We start from the raw sequence: 25,452 nt of genomic DNA on the forward strand, positions 1-25,452 counted from the left end.
CACTGGTCACTTGGGGGCACCCAATGGGGGGTGAAAAAAACCGCTCGGGCGGAAAAAACACCGAAAAAAACTAGATGCCGCGCAACTGAAACCGGGACGTTGTTAACCGACTGAATGCTCAACTAGGAATGCTCCGGTGGCTTGAAATCAGTATGCGCATTTTACCCCGCAGTATTTCGATTTTATTGGCCTTTTTCAAATTTACAAATTAAAACAAGAATTTGGCAATTTTCTTTAAGCATATCAATTGTAATTTCTTGCCAATTGCCTAATCCAACATATAGATAGCATTACACTTAAATATTTCACTTTGTGGATTAAACCCCATCTCACCTCCTGAATTATTGTCTTGTGTTTTTCTTAGACCCTTATGTGAACTGTTTTTAAATATGTTTGCATACGTGTAAGATGTACTGCTTAAATTTAGATTCCCATACACCGACACATCTAATGCAATTAAATTTGTATTACCAGCAACTCATGTTGCAATATGTGAGCAAGTTGTAGTAGATATTTAAGCTGCAACACGCAATCAGAGCGGTAGGCCTGTTTATGTCGAGAAGGCGGTCCCCACGAGAGGCTGGTTAGCGCATCCAACAACATGACAGCTGTTTAAAACGTTTGACAGGTTTCTCTTCTACTGGAGCAGTCCTACGCTAGGAGTGCGTGTGCGTTGCGTCTAGCATGATAACTTGAGGCAAAATTGTAACACGTTGTAAGGACAGTGCTACTCACATCTGAGCCATGAAATGGAGAAATGCCTCTTCATAAAGAAGTAATAATTGATAGCATGCTATTAACACTTTGGTGCAATAAATTGATTGATGGGTTTCGGACTGTACAACTGACCGCGAAAGGGAATGGATGGAAGGAAAATCTGCGCAACGAGAACATTAGCATTTTGATTTGCGCGTCTTTCTCCGTTTGGTACACATGTTTGCTCTGTGAACCTGAGGGAGGTACAGTAATTTTAGGTCCAATGAGATGAAAATGAAACCGTTCCGTTGAATATTTGCTCATTATCAGCTGTGCACGTTTCACTTTTTCTTCTCTGATGTTTTCATGAGATAGCTTTGCAATTATCTCATTATTTGGTTTAATCAACCAAAACGTTCATTTTTTAAAGCTGTTATCACTGTTATCTAGATGGAGGAGAATACGAAATATGTTCATAAAAGAATAGTCATGCTGGTAGTCAAACAAAATTTAGCAAATGTCAACTGCTATTCTAATCTATTTAGTTTCAAGCAACAACGTACATTTTCAATGCGAACAATTTTCAATTTACTTTCTCTAGTCCAGATTCCCTAGTAGTAATTTCAAGCAGTCGTTGTCAGGCGTGAAAGCTATTTGCAAGAATTTTTCTACATCGTCATTCAATTTAGCAACCTCTTGGCGAAATGTGGTGACTACTGCGGCACAGCGTGGCAAATGTACCAGGTTGCTCCTATTTCCCTACGCCACTATGCAACGAATGGTTCCTATGGTGCCATGGTACCTGTAAAACAGCGTCACTCGACATACGGTGGCAGAAGGAACCAATTTTCTCCTGTACAACCACCACCGGGCTCATGATTGCAGCTTGGTGGCAAATTAGAAAATGCTGCATTCACCATTCATTCCATGCATCGGTATGGTCTTCGATAAGGAAAATTGAGGCTAAATGTAGAGCAGTCAGTAATGAAAGTCTACAAATAAGTGCCAAATAAGGTAAGCAAATTAACTGTGCATAGTTTGCACCTTGTTGCTGGAATTATTTGCCAAGTGGGTGCAATGGTGGCCTATGCCTGGCATGAACGCTACCATGCAGAGGCGATCGAATGCTCTGTGTAGACACGTGACAGGGTCTAGTTAAGGAGGCAGTTTATGAAACGCTCTCTTTCCCCCAGGAGTAAACTATCCCTGGTCCATAAAAACTTGAGATAAAATGGATAGCTCAGAGCACGGGTCAAATTTAAGAAGCAGAAACGCGAGTTGTCATCATCTGGTGACAGAAAATAAAACGATACGCTACGGACGTTAGGTATGAAGGATTGAGGCGAAAAGTCTCGTGTAGCATGTGAAATGGTCCTTGCTTCGTCGATTACTTCTCTTTTTATTAGCAAGGCAATATTAGTTTTGAGTGGAAGCAGATTAGAAAACCAAATTTGGACCGTGGCAAATATATTACTCTTTTTTTTTTTTTTTTAATTAATTTATTTGATAAGGCTCAACCGAATTAACTTTACAGAGCCAAGGATTCTTGTTCACTATACAATACATCTTAAAACTATAGTCAAAAGGTACAACACAATAAACATTTTATCTTCCGCTGTCCAATAAGCCTCCTCCACCAGAACGGGAGCCGCTTCCAGTGGTTTCATTCTATGGCAGATTCGCCAACGAGGGTCAAAGCGCTTCCATTGTAGCAATGGACGCAAAACGTGGTCAGCACTCACACACTCAACACGAAACGGTTGCTTTCCAAAGTCGACGACGCATCGACTGAAATAACTGCCGATGAAGAACAATGAGGATGACCACACAATGGTTGTTGCCGAGTAAACAGGCGATCGCATGACACACATTGAGAGTGATCTGCTTCTGTCGACAGCCGAGTGAACACTCAAATATATTACTCTTATTTCATCGCTAATGAAATGTTTTCATGGTTTGATGATGTACAAGCTAACATTCAATACATTACTTTTCGCAACCAGAAAACATACACATACACATGCAAATATCTCCACTCAACCGGAAAATGTGAGATTGTATTACGGATTTAAATAACAGGAATGCAGACCATGAAATGTTTCACCACATGAACAGATTCCGTAATGTAGTCGTTGAAAGGTTTTTCAAATAATTTTGTAATTTACATGTTAGCTAAATTTTCGAATAAAGTTCATTTCCCCAAATAAACTACGGGTGGGAAATCATCTTGTGAAAGATTTACACTAAAATATTTAAACAGCTACAAAAACCTTTCCATCACACACAACTCAGCACATCACCGCCATCAGCAACAGAAGCAACAAAAATATTAACGGACTCCTTAGAAGACAAGTTTACAGGTCCGTACGTAATTCAGTTTGTGTATTGTACGGATAAGGCATAATATGAGCATTTTGCCCGTTAACAGGCAATACGAATATTTTGATAAATTTACATAAAATATGTTTTATCTTCGAAACCCATTTTTACGAAATTAGTGTACAAGCATTACGAAACATTATTACTACCATTTAATCTTTCTTCACCGATGTTGATGGAACAACATACAATCGATTAGCATTGCATTCTAGTTTTGATCTCTGCAAAAAAAAATAATTCATAAAAATGGTATACATATTAAAAACATTAAAATAGTATACATGGAGCGTTTTCATGACAGTGCAAGTTAGCGCAACTGAAACCACCTCCTAAAGTTGCAACTATGTTTAGACTTTATTACTTTATAAATAGTTTAGAGGAACTAAGAGCACCTTTTTATTTACGAATACTTTAGCGAAAACAATTCACAATTTCTATGTTCATTCTCATGTGACATCAAGTATACAGTGGTATGTATGTCTGTATGTATGTATATACAATCCAACTTCAACTGTCCGGTAGTGTTTTTATATTGGTATATATTGGTACTGCGTGTACACTTCCCTCATCAAAGCAATTCCTGCTTTGTAGATGGCATGTATTTAGTAAGATGCATTTCATATTTTTATATCTAGTTGTAATCAGTTAGATCTCACCGCTTATGTATTTTGTCCTTGCTGCTGAATCTTTGTCATCTCGATTCTCGTTGAGTCCTGCTGAATAATCGGCATCTGTAGTGGAATACTTTTCTCTCTTTTTCTCTATCACTTTTCGATGTTTTTCGTATCTCTTCTTGAATCCCCGTATTCGATGTCAGTTCATTAAAATTGTTTCAAAAATTGTATAGAAATCCAAATGGAAAAGTCTCACCAGACTCCACCAGTTGCTCAATATTATCCAAAGCCGTCACCAAACTTCCTTCTCTCATTCTTTGCAAGTATGCGCTATTTTCACTCTTCGTCTAAAATTTCTTAAGGCTCTTCACCCAGGTTTTTCAAGCACTCTAGAGCACCCGTTTTGCCCGCGAATCGGTTCCAGAAGATTCCCTCAGAGAAATAACGTTTTCTCCTCGACAAACATAAGCAGCATGCTTTAAAAAATTAATTTTTCGGAACGGGTTCCCCTCGACAAGGACACATTTCAAAAGATTTTTGTTTTGTTACGAGATTACAAGAATGGAACGATTTTCTGATTTTTTTTTATTTTGATTGACTTTCTTTTCGCTTCGAAAAGATCGATTCAAATCGGCTTGGAATCGAAGCAGCAATATTTTGGCAAAATCTCGACTTTTCGATGCTTATGGAGAGGTTTGCTTGACGTAACCTCTCTGCGATGGTGCGCAGCAACCTAAAATGTTCTTCTAAGGTATTTGACGTTACGACGATGTCGTCTAAATACACGAACACTTGGGGTTCAAGGTCATATCCCAAGACTCGATTCATGACCTTGGTTTGGGTCATTGGGGCTCCGGTCAAGCCGGATATCATAACCTTGAATTCGAAGATCTTCTGAAAATTCCACCGGTCCGATAAGGCTACACTTCAATTCCGTGTAATGTAAATAATTAAACCACATAATTTCTAGACAGTTTTCGATATTATCGCGACGAACCACCACCACTCGACATTTTGATTCGCGACGGAAGACTGACTGACAGTATAATGCGTAGTAGGAAATTGAGAGAGAACAGGTATGTAGTGGTGAGGCTAGTAGTAGAAAAAGTACCGTAGTGAATGGATTACCGGATCACCTCCAGGGGGGTTATATCAAATTTAAGTAGGAGTAATTTATGGATGGGAACGTCGAAGATAAGCGTTCGATCTGGCCCTTATTATGGGTGTCACTTCACGGTGAAAACAAAGTGAAGTGAACACAACCCTATTACGGGAGTCACCCTAGCGACAGAATGTGAAAGAGTTCATCCGAAGTGACAACTTGGATGAACTCGGTGTTATTATGATTACCACGTCACCGAGATTTCGGTGAAAAAAGTGACGCTTCCCGTGGATTTTTTTCACCATAGTTTTCAAAGGTGAAAAGCAGTCACGCAAGATGGAGTAAGTTCAAGTTTTGAATATTTTTATTTATTTCATTAATGTTTTGAATCTTTTTATACATTTTAGGAAGAAAAAGACAAACACGCGACAATTCGCTTGCATTGTGGCCTTTATGGAGGAAAATCCCGACATTGCGAAAGGAAATAAGGTGACAAGTTCACGGGAATCGGTTACTTCCTTATGGTGGACGCTTACGGATTCACTGAACAGTTTGGGTCCTCCCACTCATTCTGTTGCAGCCTGGCAAAAGGTAAGTTGAATCGTGTGTTTCAAACGACAAGAAATACTTCCTATGCAAAACCTCTCTGCTTTCTGCTTTGGACCGACAAAAAGCTGCAGATAAAGCACAAGCTGCAGCATAACAAGAAAGAGTTGAGGGCCACTGGAGGTGGGCCAAATACTCTGAAGTCGTTCAACGATCTGGAAGAAACCATCATTCGCCTCCTTTCATTGGAAACAGCGGTCAATCACAATGGTAAAATGGTAATCTACTGAAAAATTTGCTAGCATAATCAACATCCTCCTTTCGTGAATTCTGTTCTGTTTTTGGAACGCAATCCTCGTTTAGGGCAGCCGCAACTGAAGAACACCAAGCAACAGTCCCCTGCGTCGAGGAACCGAGAGTCACGGAAAAGGAACCTATGCATGATGATGCAGCCCGTGCGGATGAAACTGAAGGAGGTCAACCAGCAGTGCCTGGCCGTGGACGAGCGACCAAGCGAAATTACCGTCAAGTCCTCTTCGAGAAGCAGACTGATGATCTCAGTAAGATGAACCGACATGTATCGGATTGTGCCCGATATTCGCGTAAATCATACGCGCTTCACGAAAAGCGGCTGGCGATTGAAACCAAGCGTTTCCATCTGGAAGAGGAAAAATTCCGCTTCAAAAAGGAAATGCTGCTGGAAAAGCAGAAACAACAAAGTCAGCAATTGGAATATCAATTGCAGCTGCTTCAATACAAGAAGCAGAAGCTTGATTTTGAGATGGGATGGACAACAGCTGGTAGTACTGATGCGCAAGATGATCACGGAGAGACGGACCTGGACGATAGTGACGAGTAATTCATCACTATTCTTTTTCATTCCTCATCAATAATTTAAATAACGTCATTGTTTTGAAGAGACAGAAGTCTAGAATGAAAAGGTTAACTTTTCATGTAAGTTGGAAACAATTTCCATTGTTCTGAATAAATTATTTAAAGTTGAAGTTTTATATTTTTTATTGCAACGATACATAAAAGAACTTCGCTTTTCACAAAATATTGCGCATGATTTCTTCCCTGAATCTAATTGCATCAGCTTGATTGTCCTCAACACCACGCAACTCTGCATCTCCTTCTCCGTCGGGTAATTCCGGTTCGTCGTAAGCCATTTTGTGCTTCATGCGGAGATTATGCAGGGCAACACAATCGTTAATTATCTGCGTAGCTTTTTCAAGCTTGTAATACAGCTGTCTTGCTCCTCGTTGATCCGAGTTGTGGAATGTATTTCGTTGAACCTCGTCTGCCGTCCAGTAGTTTTTGTCACCGTGCGAAATGGAGTGATAAGAAATTGTGTCAAAGGGTAACCGGCATCTCCTGTAATGGTTAAAAAACGTGATATTCACCCCGATTGTGTATTCCGTTGAAAACGGATTTCCCATATGATCTGATCATATCATCATGATCATGAAGTTTGATATGTCGCATGTTATATTTTGATGATAAAAAATTGCCCCAAAGAGGCCCTGACGGAATCTGTTCTAGATGTTCCGGAGAGGCCACATAAGTTTGTACGGTGTTCAGTCTATGTCTGCTGGCTTGCTCTTTGAATATCATGTAGTTTGATATGTCGCACGGCATATTTTGGCCTGTATTTTGGTGATAAAAATGAATTGTCTTGAAAGAGGCCCTGCTGGAACCTGTTCCGGGTGTTCCGAAATGACCAGCTCTACCCGGACTCGGCACGAACCACCTTCTGATATGAAACTTGTACCAAATTGTGATCTTTTGGAAGTTATTTCGAAAAAAATGAATGTAATGTGATGAAATGGTAAAAATTTGAATTAGGGGAGTCGAGGGTCGGAAACGTAAAGGTTAATAACCGTACTGAATTCTTGACTTTGGTCCCCCAATAACTCAGTCAGGAAATAGGAAGCGACAAATCCATACCATGTTGGAGGTGGCAGTTCAGATTGTCAGATTCAGGCTATTTTCGAGTTGGAAGTTTGCTCGACACGCCATACAGTATCACTGTTATACTGGTAATGCTTTAAGAAGGAATATTGACTGCATTTCAATACGTTCAATAACTTTATTCTTACCGAGTAACCAGGAGTTCCTCTCCCCGTTGTCGTATCTTTGTGTTAATAATTGATTCAGCGAACTGCCGTTCCACACAAAAGAGTTGTGGGAGGCGCCCGGGTGATTGGCATCAAGATATCGAATCATTAAATTATGATCACAAACCTATAATTGTAATAAATTTGCATGAGTAAAATAAAAGAGAAAACCTCTTACCTTATCAACTTTACCAACATAACATTTAGGCTGTAAAAGCCTTTACGGTTGTAGTACAAGTGTTTAGCGTGTGCCGGAGGGATGATGCTTATGTGGGTTCCATTTACGCATCCGATTACTCCCGGAAATCCCGTTTTTGCGTAGAAACCCAGTTTGATCGAGTTCTTTTCTCCTTCCTCGGTTGGAAACTGGATTACGGCTGGACAGACTTCAGTTTCGATTATGTCCAAAACTATTTGCAGCACTTTTGACATCGTTGGTTGAGCCAATCCGATAAAACGATCGTTACCTACGTTACCTTCCGTAAAAAATCTCAAGGATGCTGCTTGCATGATCATGGGAGGAACCGATGTGGAGAGCTGCACTGGGTTGATTTTTTCTTTTGGTTTGTTTTTTTCCGTCGATCTTGTTTTCCGTGCTGAGCACCAATGCTACCGACGTGCCAGGAAGGCAGCTCCCACACCTGGACCCTACCTATCGACCCATCAACTCATGAACCGGGGACCAACGGCTTTACTTCCCATCCGAAGGAAGGCGTGATCAGAGATGTGAGAGGTAATCACGCTTACCACTACACCACCGGCGCCGTTGATTTTCGCATTTTTTATATCCAGCAGGTACACACAAAAAATTATCGTTAATTAAATTGAAAAAACCATTGGTATAATTAAAAGTTTGCGTTGGTTCTTTTTGGTAGAAAGTCTTTAGCATTCAAAACAAAAGTCAGCCAACTTTCAATTCAAAAGTAACTCGTTTTTTACTTTTAAAAGTATAAACTTTCAAATCGAATTGTAGAACTGTCAATATAAAAACCCATGTTTTTTAAATAGACTCACGAAAGGACTTAATTTAAAAGATGGGCATTTTTATCGCAACGATGTATGTTTTCATCTCAAATATGAATTATTTTTAATTTGACTGCTATATGCTTTGAAAAAAAAAATAACAATAGAAATATTTTATTTAATATATTTTCGCTTATTTATATATTTCGACATTTTTGATAATGACTGAAAGGGCACTGCATTGTGGAATCATGGGAAGCATTTTACGCAAATGATACAGTTGGTGATGGTGATGGTGGGAGTAGCCTTCCTTTCCGGCAAGACTGCTCAAAACACATAAATTAGTAACATCGGAAACAAGATCGAAAGTATTCGAAAATTTCATCAACCTACCTCCAAATCCCGTACCTGGAATATCCTTCCGATCCTTCCAACCGATAGCGTCAGAAATGAAACAAGTGCGCCGGCGGATGAAAATGTGGGAAACTTGAAGAAACTGCTGCTGCTCATGTTAGCTGCTGGTTTCGTTTTTTTTTTTTCACATGTCCAATTTGGCGGGAAACGGTGGTCCAGTACTGTCAAAAACTTTGCAATGAAGAGGTTTTTGACAGTTTTTCGACTTTTATTCTAAAAAATACACTTTTAAAATTACAAGCTGAAAGTGAAAGAAACACTTTTAAACCAAAAAAATATGTTTTATTTTGAAAATGTTCATAGTTAAAACTACGAAATTTGGGAAACTTTTAATTTGATCATGCATTATTTTTATAGCAACAATTTTTGTTCTTTGTGTGTACTTGAAGATCTCCTCCTCACATGACGAACTTCAGCTGATATGCCCGGAATTGTTGCTTTTGTCCATACAGTAGCTGACCGAAGCTCCTCCCATTTGGTGGTGTCGTTGGCATCTAATGTTTCGTTCGATGTCCAGTGCCGTATTATTTATATAATCGCATTCGGGTATGTACTTGGTAACAAACTGTTTGTTACCTTCAGCTCACCTACAACATCAGAACCGGTTGAATAGCTGATTGAAGCTACAGAAACGGCTCTTTTCAGGGCCACCAATTTATCTTCAAGAGATGCTACTCAGAGTTGTTTCAATGTACCGAGTAACTCGATTTACATACCTCAAAATATGATCGATGGGTCAGAAATTCGAAGCTAGAAACCACCTGTTTATAATGACAATACTTACTGACATTGTCTGCAAATATGACCGAAAAAGGACAAATATTTTCTACGGCAACCACAGGAAAAGGCGCAGTGTAAGAGGATGTTGATCACCATGAATTGCTCAGACGTCTGCGTTGATTTAGATAGTTGAAGGAGCTACAGAAGTAATCGAAGAATGAGATCCGTAACAGACCAGTTCCAATAAACCACTGCGCGAAACCAAAACTACATTTCCACGCACTCACTCTTCACAATAAAATTTGACATTTCTGCTGGGTTTGTTTTGCTCTTGTTCGTTACTGCACATCTCTTTCACTCACGTGAAGAATGGCGAATAAAAGTACAAGTAAATTGAGGTTAGCTTTCACGTGCAGTGGTCTATAGGTTCCAATTGAAAGTGACCATGGCTCGCCGATGTGGAACGGTGAGTTGACGTTAACCATTTTCATTGCAGCCTGCTGCAGTTGACAAATAACATTTATTGGGCCTTATTACGAGTGTCACTTCACGGTGAATACGAAGTGAAGTAAAGACTTTTCGTTCACGGTGAAGTGAAGGTGAAGTTCTCGGTCAAGGTCATTGTGGCTTGTTACATACTCCACAATATATGTGTCGACGAAAACGACGTAATGGAAGCTGAACCTATTATTGAAGAGACGGAGCAAGCTGCTCACAATAGAACAGAACGGAACGAGAGTGGTAAACCACCTGGAAGAGACACTGGAGAGGGGATCGCCTTCCGTCAGACTCTTTTACAACAGCTGCTGAACCAAATTAACTGAATGCATTGCATACATTACCGACTCAAAATAACTTCAGGATTACATTAAAGTAACCATAAAATACATTACATTACCCTAATAAACAAATACCATGAACAAACTGTACTCCGAACACGTCGTCTTTTATGATTATTTTTATTAGGGTATTTTTATGACCAAACTTAATATAAATCTGGTATTCAGAGTCATAAGGGCTTAGCTACAATTATCGATTATTTTCATTGGTTTTCTTCTTTGTTAATAACTCAGCTGGATGCTGGTGTTTCCTTTTGCTTTTTGCTAGCTGGTTGTTTTGTTTTTTACAGCACTGTCTTGAACTATATATATTTGGTTCTGTTCATCGATCTTCTCTATGAATTAATCTGAACGACACTTCGTTCCATTTCGCTTTACTCTATTTTATGTCCTAAATGACGTTTGAGCAATTTTTAGTTGGCACGGTGTGCAGATAAGTAGGGTTCAACCTAAAAGGTGTTCAGATTGAGAACGGTCAGATTACCGGGAGTCCACTGTAGAAAGATGAACTAATTTTCCGATGTTTTCTACTACAGTGACATTGAAGATTGTATTGGCTAGGAAAAGCAACAGCATGTGTATATATCTAGCGCTCAGAATCATAAAGGCCTACCTGCAATGATCGATTATCTTCATCGAATTTCTATTTTGTTAACAACTCGGCTGGATTACCATTCCTCGGTGCGTTTGCTGTTGCTCTTGTTAACAAATACAACCTAGGTCTAAATAGTATTAAATTGATACAATTTTGGGAATTTATTTAACTTCACTGCTGTAATTCAAAGAGAATCGATCATTGCAATTAAGCCCTTATGACTCTGAAAACTACATATTGTTGCTGCCATACTAACAAAACCAAATGCATCCTCGTTTTAAGAAAATTAACATTATTTTAGATGCTCTATCTACCAGATCTTTTGTTAATCTCTAAAACTTCTCATACTATTGGTTAGGTTAAAATGCATTTATTAACATTTTAGATATAAACACAATTTACGTTTAAAAATCCATTTCAGATTCTGAAGAACTTGAACTGAAGTTCAGAACATCGATGTTTTGGGATTTTGCAACGCATTTTATCATACTTAAAAACTGTTTCCCTTCTTTCTTCTTCCTTTTCGGTTCTCGAACAAAATGCTCGAACATATCTTGCTGAGAAAATCGTTTTCTTCGCCTGTTTCCTCCTCCAGCTTGCACTGCAAAAGCATCAGGGGGGGCTCGAAGGTCCTGCTTCCGGGCTGGATATTATTGGCCCTGACTCAGCGCTAGAAAAATTAACATCGGGATCTGACCATGATGGCCCAGCTTCATACATTTCGTCATGATGGGTACCTCCAGCTTCATTGGGTATATTGTGAGAATTTTGCACCACAATCCCGCAACTGTTTACCACTAACAGCGGGTTAATTGCGTTGCCATAAAATCATGAAGTTAGTTGAAGTGTTCCCAATCGTCTGGGGTTTGTTCCCCGAGTACCTGAAAATGGAAATTGTCAACATTTTCATTATTATTCAAAGCATTCCTCACATACCTTGTATTTTGTTGTCAAGTTGGCCCACTTGGTTTTAATCTGCTGGACGGTGAATTCTCCCAGTCCTGCTTTTTCTTTTATTGTGCTGTAAGAAAATTAAAAAAAAATAATGAGAGTCCAAGTTTTAGCCATAAAAGAGGAAAGTAATACACATAACTGATCATTTAAAAGTGAAATAAATGGCAATTCTCAAAATCAAATTCCATTAAAGATTCAAAGAAGAACCTCATATTGCTTTAGAATATCCAAAATAATTCCGGAATGGATTCTGAAATATTGGAGACGCAATCCCTGGAAAAATACCCGAAAAATCCTCTGAGAAAATCTAAGAATGCTTAACAACCTGTAAATTTCCCAAATACCATGATTGTTATTGTTGTGAACCATGAATTTCGTTGTAATTTTATTGTACAGCAACAAAACAGTGGAAACTTTTACCTACAAACTAATAAGAACTGCGGAGTCGACTCAGAGTCGGAGCGTCGGAGGCCTTTCCGTAGTATCTGGTGTCAAAAACAGATAAATTTATTTTATTCCACCGGTAAAAACACCACTTTCAGTGACTAAAGGCCAGATCCTACAAAAACTGCCTCCGACTCCGCAGCCCTTAAATTAACACAAGCGCAAGAGTGAATAAGATTACTCCTGGCTACCATCCGGAAGTTTGGCCTTTCCTTTTTCAGAGATTGTGTGTCACGAAACTGATGCCTATTATTGCCGTGACTGCAGCAGTGAAATAATTATTTTGAATTTGAAAGAATAATTTACGCCCACGCTGCTTTCCTGTCGAAAAATTTGGTGGGGAAAAAATGATTACACTCCACCCGGGCGGCAATCAAGCGTCTCACCTGCTCATCAGACATTGCAATGTAAAAATTCAGAATAAATAACAAGATTTCGTTATTTGTTAGGTTTACTTACTTTTTCTGCTTCTTGAGTTACCCTCCATCGTAGACAAAAAGGTGATTGGTGCTTGGATTGGTGATAAAATCCACGGAATATGCTAGAATATTCACCGACCGAAATCGAAAATAGCGCGCGATCTTTGCCAGCAACCAACACAGACAACAACAGAAGCTATAAAATTTCCCATATGTCAAAAATAAGTCTCCTCTGCACGCTGTTTCGCGAAAACCCATTAATGGGTATAAAAACACCCATTTCAGCTAAAAGTGCCCCTCCTCATTTAATGGGTAAACTATGGTTTACTCATTAATGGGTCAATAGGAGATCTGTCAATAAATGGGTGTTTTTTTACCCATCTTCTTGAATTGTGTTTTTCGTAAAATGGGTTAAAAAAATACCCATTTCTTCAAATGGAGGATGCTGGTATAAAAAACTTACTAATATTTACATTGAAAATAAATGCATGTGTAGCGAAAAAAAAATATTACACGAGAAGGTATAAAATCATATTGGATAAAACTGTATGGACTTATCCGTAAGCCTCTCCAATGTTTCGGAATCTAACCTTTTCCGGAGATCGTCCATTATTGCTAAAAATAAAAGCGGGCAGAAACTGATTGCATTCCCAATGGTCGGTGACGGAATGATACGATAAAATTTCCAAGTGTTTTTTCACCCATTAGTGGGTAAAAAATATACCCATTATGCATTCGTGAACTGATTCTTTAAATGGGTATTTTTTCACCCATTTTATGATTTCAAAATTTCCCCATTTTTTGACAGCTGCATACATGGTTTGATAATGGGTATTTTATTACCCATAAATGGGTTTTCACGAAACACCGTGTGGAGCAGACTTATTTTTGACAGATTGAAATTTGAGGGGGACAAAATTCTCATATGTCAAGTTTGAGTGAAAAGTCGTCACTCGCGTTTGAAAATTGCATAAAATCATAATAAACTTTATTCTAAAAATACGGCTGCAAAAACAAAACACGTCAAACTTTCACCGCGGCCTGCCACGATCCTCACATCAAGTATACAGTGGTGGCCATTAAAATAGGTCAATAGGCCGATGTTCATACAAACTAGCCAAATTCGTCATGTTGCAGCTATGTTTTGTGATGATCAATTGAGCTGAAATGTTGACACAGAACTACAAATATGCTGAATTTTGCGTGTACGTAATAGGGGAAATGGCTCTAATGTTGGCCTATGGATCCAGGTTTGGGCCCATCGCTAAAAATCTGCTATTTATCAATTTTATCTAAATGAACGCGTCATTGGGATGGTACTAATCGATGTTTTGGTCGCTATTGAAAATTTAGTCGATTGCTGAATTTATGTATGGGCCAAAATTAGGGGCCATCAGTTTCCCCTATCAAATTATTGGAAACGCTTGCCAGAAATTGACGGGCTGGTTGAAAGTGGCCAATAAAATAGCACATTTATAATTCGAAATGTCCGAAGTCTATTATTTCGGAAATTTTTAACCATATCGCAAAGAACTTTCTTAAGCACGCCGTCGTTTATTGGCAATATGGTTGAACATTTTAAAACTATAACTTTTCGGAAACTTCGAATTATAAATGTGCTATTTTATTGGCCATTTTCAACCAGTCGATTTCCGGCAAGCGCTTCCAATAATTTGATATTACGTACACGCAAAATTCAGCATATTTGTAGTTCTGTGTCAAAATTTCAGCTCAATTGATCATAACAAAACATAGTTGCAACATACTAAAGTTGACTAGTTTGTATGGAAATCGGCCTATTGTCCTATTTCAATGGCCACCAATGTATATGCCTGGTGTATTATTTCATTCTCAACATTGAAAAACGGAGGTTTCAAGCTAAATAACGGTTTACTGAAATATTTATAAGGAACTGAATACGATACGGAAAGTACTAGTTGAAAAATATGCTTTTTATTCATATTTCAGTTTTTTGATAACTTGCATTTTCTGTTAGTCATCAAATTATACAGCTATATCTCAGTTAGCGTAGGTATCAGTATTTGATATGGAGAAAGTAAGTCTTCTTCTTATTGGCCATCTGAATCCACATAATGTAAGGCACGGTGTCTTCGGAAGGAATAAATAAATAAAAATATACAGTATAGCTGAAACTTTCAATCGAATGCTTTAGGTCACCCTTTTCATATAAGACTGGTATGAAAATGTACTATCAGGGGGTCAAGATTGAGGATTTTTTTGTATCTTTCAGTAAAAATAATGTCCAAAAATAAACTCTCATGAAGCCCAAAATATGTTTGGAAAAATTACCCTCGATAAATCATTTTGAAACTAACCTCTAACGAAAGAGAGACACTTACGGGGAAGTTCTCCCCTTCAAAAAAAAAAAATACGTTTTGATTTTTTCGAAAATATTGGAAAAAGATATCAAAAATCAAAAAACAAATTTATTTTTTTCAAATTTTTCAAAGAAAATTCACGTGCGAAAACATTTTTTAAAAGTCATCATAACATAAAGTTGGACCCAAAAAAAACCACAAAACATCGACCTTTTGGCTTTGCTGAGGGTACAATTTTTTTTACATGATGAGAAAAAAAAATTAACATTTAATTTTTTTCAGGAATCTAAGAAAAAACAGATTTTTTTTTTATTCATCATGTTTGCAAGCAACAGAAGATTTGACGCTATCTGCGTTTGATTTTTTCTCCCGATCCAGAAATTTGTGGCATCGTGAGTGATAATTTAAATTTAAGTTCATTTGCGCGGTTATGATGTTGGTTCACGCGCAACTATTTTTGAAAAAAAAAATAGTGTTTTCGTACGAAAGTTTACCATAAGTGATTCTGAACGTGTTTCGCAGTTGAGTGTGGTGAAATTCGTGCATTCCTGTTTGATTTTGGAAATCCGTATCACAAAATTGCCCACCGATTCCTTTTTTTGTGCCGTTCGACGACGACGGGTGTGCATTCGCAAGAATGACGTTTATTGGATCCGTTTCTTTGCACGGGTGTGTTTTTTTTGTAACTAGCGTAAGTGTGCCTGCGATTTGCATCGAGTGACGGACATGGTGAGTAAGCTGAAGGATGTCTCGCTGGATACGCCCAAGACTGGACGGGCGGTAGCTGTTGGCCGTGCACGGTTCCTGGGGAAAGCACTAGATGCGAACTCCTCCCAGATCACCATGGTAATACAGGAAGTATTACAACAAAGGTACTTGCTATTAGATATTTTGCAAACAGTGACAGATAGCGGACATGAAGAACCAGTGGAGGTGCCGGGCAAAGGTGTTTATCCTAGACAAATGGTAAGTTACAAATTCGCTGTTGTCGTTGTCGTAGGCGCCGTCGTAGTCGCTGTCGTAATCGCCGTCGTAGCCGTAGGCAGTACCGTTAGTATACTTAAAATTAAACATCAACCGCTGAAAATATGAATTATCGCGTATTTCTGTTGTGCATTACATTCCAAGTGAAATTCGAGAACCTAATTTCATTTGAATAAAGGGTGATACGGTCAAAATTTGGTCAAGGGAAAACGCGTGTAAATCGGTGAAATCGTTTATTTAAAAAATCAAATTAAATTTCTTTTTCAAGTTCAATTAGTATAAAATTCAGGAAAAATATTCAGTTAGGCTTCCGCTTTTCCAAATCCGAATTGCCGGGCCTTACGCTTGACCCCTGCCATCAGATTTTGTACAGCCACCTTGTCCACCTTCTTCGCCGCAGAAAGCCAGTTTGCCTTGAACTGCTGCTCGCCCTTAGCAGTTTTTTTGGTCTTCTTTAGGTTCCGCTTGACAATAGCCCAGTATTTCTCAATTGGGCGGAGCTCTGGCGTGTTGGGAGGGTTCTTGTCCTTGGGAACCACCTGCACGTTGTTGGCGGCGTACCACTCCATGGCCTTTTTACCGTAATGGCAAGATGCCAAATCCGGCCAAAACAGTACGGAACAACCGTGTTTCTTCAGGAAAGGCAGCAGACGTTTATTCAAACACTCTTTCACGTAAATTTCTTGGTTGACAGTCCCGGAAGCTATGAAAATGCTGCTTTTCAAGCCACAGGTACAGATGGCTTGCCAAACCAGATATTTCTTTGTGAACTTTGACAGTTTCATGTGCTTGAAAACATCTGCTACCTTTCCCCTTCCTTTTGCCGTATAAAACTCCTGTCCCGGAAGCTGCTTGTAGTCGGCTTTGACGTAGGTTTCGTCGTCCATTACCACGCAGTCAAACTTCGTCAGCATCGTCGTGTACAGCCTCCGAGATCGCGCTTTGGCCGTCGTATTTTGTTTATCATCGCGATTTGGAGTCACTACCTTCTTGTAAATCGATAGTCCGGCTCGTTTTTTGGCTCGATGCACGGTTGTAGACGATACACCCAGCTTATTTGCGGCATCTCGGAGAGAGAGGTTAGGGTTTCGCTTGAAACTACCGGCAACTCTCTTTGTCGTCTCAGCGGCTTCCGGTTTTCGATTTCCCCCCGATCCAGACTTCCTGGCTGTCGACAAACGTTCCCCAAACACTTTAATTACATTTGTAACGGTTGATTTGGCAACTTTTAGCGATTTTGCCAACTTTGCGTGCGAGTAGCTCGGATTTTCGCGATGCGCGAGCAAAATTTTGATACGCTGCTCTTCTTGCTTGGACGGCATTTTGACAACTGAAGAGTGAATTCCAAAATCAAAATAGGAGCAACATTCTACACACACACACCTTCAAAATGAGGGGTGTTCAGGTTTTTTAAATGCAAAATTGAAAGAAATACGTCAAGTTGATATTGACCAAATTTTTACCGTATCACCCTTTAGCTTGTTTAACCAGGTCTTAAACAATCGTCACGTCGGTCATAGCTTGTTATGATTGTCTGAACCATGCGTAAAGAGAAAATCGAAACATTGAACGTCGCGTGAAAGTGGATCTAAATGAAGGTCTAAGTTGCTTATTGAGCAGAACATCATGAGTCTAATCTCAAGCCCATCCACATTCAAGATTCGTCAATGATTAAAAAGGAGCTCGTCAGCCTAGTGGCAGACGTTTTTGCTTACTGAGCAGAAGACCGTGGGTTCAATCCCAAGCTCCTTCGCGTTATACGATCGTTAGGACATCAATTCAGCTTATCGTTTACCAAAACGAACCCTGCTGCTAACCCAACCCTCTTACCCAACATCCCTGTGATTCCTCGTGGAAGTGCAGAGGACTCCTCGGCTTCCATCAAAGCGAGTGTCACGTCAACACATTCCTACCCATTCTTTTCTTGACCTGTGTTCAGGCGCGGCTGGCGCTGGTATTGCCTAATTCGAGATCACCAGTTTTTACACATTGAGGATGATTGCTAGTCCCAAGCATCGTCTATTGGTTCTCTGTGTAATTACAGCTGGTCTAGCAATAACAGAGTAGTAACCGTGGGCGGTCAATCATGCTCATGCTCATACTCAATCTAAGGAAAAAACTAATTTTCGTGGATTTTTGATAATATTTCCCAATATTTTTAGGAAAATAAAAACGTGCCGCAATTTATTTATTTTTATTTTCGGAGCGGTAAACTTCCCCTTAAGGCACCGTTTGGTGAGTGTTTCAGCGATACTGATTTTTTTATTATAATGTTATCCTACCAAAGACACCGTGAAGGCAGTGCATGTAAAGATTATAAATTTTGACATTCAATTAAACGATGATAATGTTACGATCACTTCCTTGCATTCCACAGATATTACTTGTTGCCTAGCGGTTCACGATTTAACGGTGGCGCAACAAGAACCACATCAACTACGAAGATGACGACTACGCTAGCATCAGAAGCCACGGAAGCCCACCGATAAACTGTTATTAGCGGCAATAATATGCTTCGTTTTTGACATATATGAGTGGTTTTTCCTACGCGTCCCAGAAGCCAGAAGCCTATACTGACTGAGCTCGCTTGCCTGCGCTAAAGACCCGCTATCATGGCGTTAAAGGGGGCGGATCCTGCCGAGATTCCACCACTCTAGCATTGCATGGGTGGTTAATTTACATGGCTTTGCGGTATATTCGAACGAAACAGCTCTCACTGATGCTCGGAACGGATAACCTCTCGAATGTGATTAAGGTAAATCGTTTAGCATTGTGCGTGTGTGCTGACGATAATCAGCGGAAAATAGTGTGTCAACAAATTTATTTAAAAACCTGGTTGCGAGAAGTCGTGTCATAAATCTCGTTGAAACATAGTTCCAGCGAAGTTCAGGTGGTTCTTTTAAATGGGCGCGGAAATCATTGTTCTTCTATTGCTGCACGTTAGATTCATGTCGATGTCCATTGATTGAGATTGTTTTTATATTTCTTGACACCGATCGCCTTCCCTTAATTCATTCCCGTTCGTAAAAATGTTACAACTTACAATGCCTTTAGATGTAAACGGGTTGTACTTATCCTAATTAGGCATTTAATGCCACTTCTTCCCGGCTGACCTACTTCCGAATGTCTAAAACTATCAATAGCGTACATGGGAAGGGTCATGAGAAAAGGGAGGGCATGTCAGGTTTTAAGTTTAATTCTTGTCCTTCATTTGCCTCTTTTAATATTATAAGCTAAATTTTCCACAAATTCCGTTGCATTAATGTTCGATTCTGTAATGACTCCCATTTCCAAAACCTTTGCTACACTTCTGGGAGAGATGCGTTTAACAGTCGGCGTTGTGCATTCCAGATAAGAGGCGAAACAAGCAAACTAACTTTTATGACACGTGCGATGAGCGCCCGTCACATCTTAACTCAATTTTGTCATTTCAAACAAACGTGCATAGGAGTCCTCTATGCTGCTGCATCTCACTCGCGGCTTGTTATCGGCCAAGGCAGGTGTCTCTGCGGAGCATAATACTTTTAATTACACCCTTTGAACGGCACATTATGTCCAGGTACCGTTGCACTCTACCACCAACTGTCGTGTATTCTGGAATAGGTCACTGTCAATGTATAAATCAGCGTGGTTGCTGGCTTTGACTTTTTAGATAAACTTCTGGTTAGGTGTATAACGTCTGTAGTAAAAGTGAACGCTCTTTTTTATTGAGATGTGATTCTTAAAATTAGAAATACATTGAACAATGTGTATATTTCACAAGTTCTAGGGGTATGTGGGACATCACCAACTTAAGTCTTAAGATTAACTTATATTGTCTAAGCAGTGTCGATACAAATCATTTCACAGTATTATTCATCATTTCATATCACGTTGGACAAGGTTACCAAGACGCAGATCACATCATTTGGTTTTGTGCTGAGCATCGTGGAGTCAGCTCTGAGCTGTACGATTCCCATCGGGCTCGAGGTAGACAACCTAATGTTCCAGTTCGGGATGTTTTGGCTAGACGCGATCTGGAGTTTATGAAACTCATATATGTTTTCCTGAAGAATATTAACCTTAGATTGTAATTTTGATTAACTTTGTATTTAGTTTGTATTTTGTGTGTTCGTTTTTTTTTTAAATTTTTGTTTTTGTAATAGTTGTAAAATTATACAGCTGATAACAAGTTGAATAGAAATAAGTTCATGTTTTAGAAATAGTGAAATCTCTTCCTGCCTCTCCCCATCCAAAAAATTGTAAATCTCTACTAACCTCGAGACGACCGCGAGTAATTGGTTCAATCCCTGTAGCTCTAGATTTAAGATTAGGATTAAGTATGTATAACAAAAATGATAACTTGGCTCTGTAAAGTTTATTCAATTGAGCCTGTACAAATAAATCAATTCATAAAAAAATATCACGTTGGAAAAACATTCACTAGTGTTTATTTATTTAAAACATAATGTATCCACCTTTGCTGAGCTCTGACCATTTTTAATATTGAAATTCTAACAAAAATGCTCAAGTCCGAATTCACGGAGGAGAAGTAAGGTAAATTGGGATCGATTCTCGGTCTGCCGTAGACAAACGTTCGGGCTGGAAATTTATTCACATTAGTACACATTGCAAAAATTTCGCGAGTACGGTGGGCTGAGCACGTCATTAGAATGCCGGAAGACGACTCAGTAAAAATGGTTTGCAAACATTATCGTAGCTAGAGAATTTTGCTGAAGGGGGCCTAGGGGAGCCTGTGGCATTTTTTTTTTGTTTTTTTTTTTTTAACTACGGTTAAATATAAAATCTGAAACTGCCATTTAATCAAAAGGCGTCCAGGCTATTTGTTATTTTATTTTCCTGTTGGATACATTTTCACTTCGTCCAATAGTACAACCTATTATGGCAAAGCTTACTATTATTTTAAAGGTGAAGAGGGAAGCTTTAACAGCTACGCCCTTATTCCAGCTCTATCTCGAATTATACTATTAAAATGCCTGAAAAATATTCGACCACATTTTTTTTTTTCAATATAGAAAAATATCAAACAACCGAATGTATCGAGATCATAGACCAGTTTTGAATCTCCCGGACTTCAAAATAAAATCATAATTGGAGATCTTGGAAAATTTCTTCTAGATTAGAGACTAACATCATTTTTCGAAAGAAAATTCTTTGAGATAAGAATAACAACAAAATCAAGATTTTAAAACTTCGAAAATCAGATTATTATTTAAAATAAATTCAGATTTTTAAGATAGGGGAAATGTAGGTAATGTCGGCCTACATGTCCCTAATTTGTCCCCGGGAGAGATGGAAAATTCTGGTTATAGTCAGTTCTGCGGAAACCAGGTGGAGTTGAAACTTCCTTTTTTCCATCACTCCTTGATTTGGGCAAGCTGATTTGGGGTTCCTTATCTGCAACTTTCCGCGAACGGATGCGTTTTCGTTTCCGTGCAGAACCTTCCGGAAAACTGACTCAGCCAAGTCAGAGTCAGACTCGTCATCAGACAAAACAGCAAAGGGATTTTTGTCGTTGGTTGATGGTGTGGCTGTTTTTAGCATTGCTGCAAAAGACTGCCTGGAACGCTCCTTAAGAGAGCGTTCTAGTTTCTCCCCGCGTTGTTTGTACGCCGGGCACGATGAGAGACCATGAGGAGTTCCCTTACAGTACACGCATTTTGGTGCAGTGACTGTGCAGGCGCCATCCTCGTGCTTCTCCCCGCATTTGGAACAGCGTGCCTTGCTGCCACAGTGAGAGGCCGTATGTCCCAACTGTTTGCAGTTTTGGCAGTTCATGACCCGAGGAACAAACAAACGCACAGGTAGCCGAAGTTTTCCCAACTCGATGTAGTGAGGAAGGGCTGAACCAGAAAAGGTCACCCGAAACGAGTCTGTGGGGGTAAAGCTCTTTTTACATTCGCTGAAAGATACTGAGTTCAGCTTCTGGACTTCCAGTATCTCAACCGTGGGAAGCAAGGGGTTCTTGAAACGGCCAACCGCTTGCTTCGCCAAGATCTCGGGGGTCAGACTCGCTTCGGTCACCACACCTTCGATCTCCACATTACGAGCTGGGATGTACACTCTATACTCGAGTGTAAAGAGCTGGGAGGCAGCAATCTCGTTAGCTTGTTTCAGGTTAGAGACGACAACGCGAAGTTTATTGTACCTCACCTTTGATATTTCGGTCACGGCCGAGAACCGCTTCGTCAGATCATTAGTAATTTGCATTACATTCAAAGGTTTCTTTTTGGGCTGAAAGTAAACAACCCATGGGCCAGTCGAGTCTTCTGGGTAGGCTCGCGATTGGGGGCTTATCTGTCCCTGTCCATTACCAGACTGAGATGACGAACCAGGGATGACATCATCTGATTTCTGGGATGACAGACGTTTTCGACCCTTCTTGCTATCGCGTGGCAAAGTGGTGTCATCTTCCGACAAAACGTCCATTTCGTCTTCCGAAAAAATGTCCATTTTGCCGTACTAGTGGGAGCGAAAAACGCTCTACCACTGCAACGATAATCAAAATTACTCGGACACAACACACGAAAAAAAAATACTAACACAGAAACACAAACTTAAAATTTAAGTGATGGGAGAAAGAAAGAAACAAGAACAAAAACTTATCTGATAATCCTATACTACTACCACCGAGCGTTTACACAGCAGCAGCGGAGCGACGCGCAGCTTGGATGATCTTCGATCCGCGTGTGCGGGCGGTCTTCGTTGGTGTGTGCTTGTATGAAGCTCGGCACTCAGCTGAACACACGATGATGGATGAGCGGTTTAAATGTGGAGGCAGATGCTGACACTCGATGCCAATGATCCGTGTGCAGGTATGCGTGACCACGCACCGATGGTGCGCAAAATGATTGGCGTATTGCCAATCGCAAAAACAATTTTCGATGATGCCGAAAACACACTTTCTTTCAGAAAAAACTCACTTTTTGATAAATTCATCGGGAATTATGCCAGGAATCACTAAGCGAGAAAAAACTGATTATTTACGTCAGATAATAGCGAGAAAACTTCCAAATTAACGGAGCGCGAAACAAGTCGGCCGTACTTCTTGCTAGGACGCAGTGGTGTGTTAAAGTAGGTTTGATTGAGCTGAATTTTGCGTCCAATATGACTTAATTTTGTGTCAAAATTGACGCTCGTATATGTCAGTCTCAGAGCACCTAAATTTACATGAATTTTTCTAAGTGTGTGGAATTTGATACGGGATCGACGGTAAACATGCACACTAAGAAATAATTACTTTTACACGAGACGTAATCCATATTGGATGTAAATCAAGAAACGTAAACAAATATGTCATGTAAAATTACGTGTTCTCAAACCGAAACATAAGCAACTCGACGAAGAAAACGTTTGATTGTATTGATTTTCTCGTTTCTTTCAACTGATTCTTATGTCAAAAGGGCCGCTTACATGTGTCGGTCTCAGGGAACCGAAATTTACATGTCTTTTTCGAAGTGTGTGCTCTCGTCGGTGAACAGGATTACCGGATTTTTTTCGCTTAAGGAAGTTCAAGATTTTCTTGCATCGTTTGACTCGTAGCTCCCGGATGCGGATGCTTCGCCCCGCAATCTTCCTTTACGATCTTCTGTGCCGTAAAGTCACTGATCCCGTGTTCCTTAGCCATTTTCCTTATTGAACGCACTGGTTTCACCTTGGGTACTGCGAACACAGCCGTTTTTGTTTTGCAAGTCAGCAGGAAACAACTTGAAAATTTTCCGATATCACAAATTGTTTTACTAATGCACTGCTCACAATTTGCATATACATGCTGTCGAAAGTTCACCCTTTGCTCCATAAATAACGTGTACATGGTGTTGGGAGTGCACCTACCCATATGACTCTTATAAAGTTTGTTTGCATTCTTCCTTGAGCAGTTCGTGCAGGTTCGTTCGTTCGTTACATTGTTTACATCCGAGTATTTCAGCAAGTTTTTTGTTGAAGAATATTAGTAAAAAAATGCCGAAATGACTATATTTTCAACATTGACCACAATACTTTCTCTGTCGACGGGGATTGTATGAGAAAAGTATCACTTTTAGCAGCTCTAGATCGTTGGATTCTTTTTGACAGCACCAGTTGGATTCTTTTTGACAACCATTTCGTGTTTCTCCGCACCACTCAGGTTTCACCCAAATCTTCTTTTTGATGGCAGCGATAGCCCTCGGAACCCGAGCTGACCTCGGACGACCTGTGGCCACCTTCGCGGATAGTTGTCCTTTCTTTTCTCGGTCTAAAACCCTTTTGTCCACCGGGACACTCCCACGGCGATTGAAATGTCTTTTTGCGACATTTGCGCGTGGGACAAATCACGAATACGCTGCCACGTCGTCATGGTGCAACGGTCTAACTAAGTAAATCATTTTCTTTTATACACAGTCTACTACGGTATGAGCTATAGGTTACGTGCATGCAGTGAAAACCAAGGCATTGTATGCACAGGTGAAACGGGAACCTTATGTGTACGATGGTGCAAACATTATCAGGCATACGGTACAAACCTGCTGTAATGCTACTAAAGATATATATATATTTTTTTCTACAGTGATTCAACAATTTCCGAGCTAAATCCAATCTTTTCAAAATTGGTTTAGAATGGAGACCAAATCAGAAACGAATCAGGTCATTCCTAAAGGGTGTCCACGATGAAATTGCCACACTATGAAATTGCTCTAACTTTTTAACCGTTGGGTAGAATTTAATGAAAATTTGGGTGGATTTAGTTCATAGTGCATTATTTACATCCTGCAAGTTTTAAAGTCCTGTGATCAAAACTCGCGGAAATGGAGTCGAAAGAACAGCTCGTGCGTGATAAAATCTTGCGCATTCATCACGAGAACAAGGATCTCTCGCATCGTTCCATCGCTAAAACGTTGGGAATTGCGAATTCCACGGTGTCGCGAGTGATTAAGCGGTTCGAGGAACGGTTGACCACCGATCGGAAGCCCAGAAGTGAAGGAAAAAGTATTCCGTACAACACCAAAAATCACAACCGCGTAGTTGGGGCCTTCAACCGAAATCCGAACGCCTCCGTTAGGGATGTGGCTAAGAAGCTGCACCTAAGCCGAAGTTTTGTCCAGAAGACCAAAACTAAGGCTGGGCTTCGAACGTTCAAGGTACAAAAGGCCCCTAATCGCGACGAGAAGCAGAACAAGTCCGCCAAAACCCGTGCCAGGAAGTTGTACCTCAACATGCTGACGAAAGTTGAATGCTGCATCATGGACGACGAAACATATGTGAAGGCCGACTTCAAACAGATCCCCGGCAACCTGTTTTTCACGGCCAAGGATAAGTTCAGCGTTCCGGAGCATGTCCGCACTCAGAAGA

At 39.9% G+C, this 25,452-nt stretch overlaps 2 pseudogenes; both read right to left on the bottom strand.

Moving 5' to 3' along the window:
• Positions 1-6,386: 6,386 nt before the first annotated feature.
• Positions 6,387-7,931, bottom strand: LOC135704947 (putative nuclease HARBI1; annotated as a pseudogene).
• Positions 7,932-11,389: 3,458 nt separating this feature from the next.
• LOC135704949 (uncharacterized) lies at positions 11,390-12,784 on the bottom strand (annotated as a pseudogene).
• Between the last annotated feature and the right edge of the window lie 12,668 nt (positions 12,785-25,452).

This window comes from Ochlerotatus camptorhynchus, unplaced genomic scaffold (assembly GCF_037179485.1).
Source record: "Ochlerotatus camptorhynchus isolate MF236.1 unplaced genomic scaffold, CSIRO-AGI_Acam_v1.1 ptg000251l, whole genome shotgun sequence".
Lineage (NCBI taxonomy): Eukaryota > Metazoa > Arthropoda > Insecta > Diptera > Culicidae > Ochlerotatus > Ochlerotatus camptorhynchus.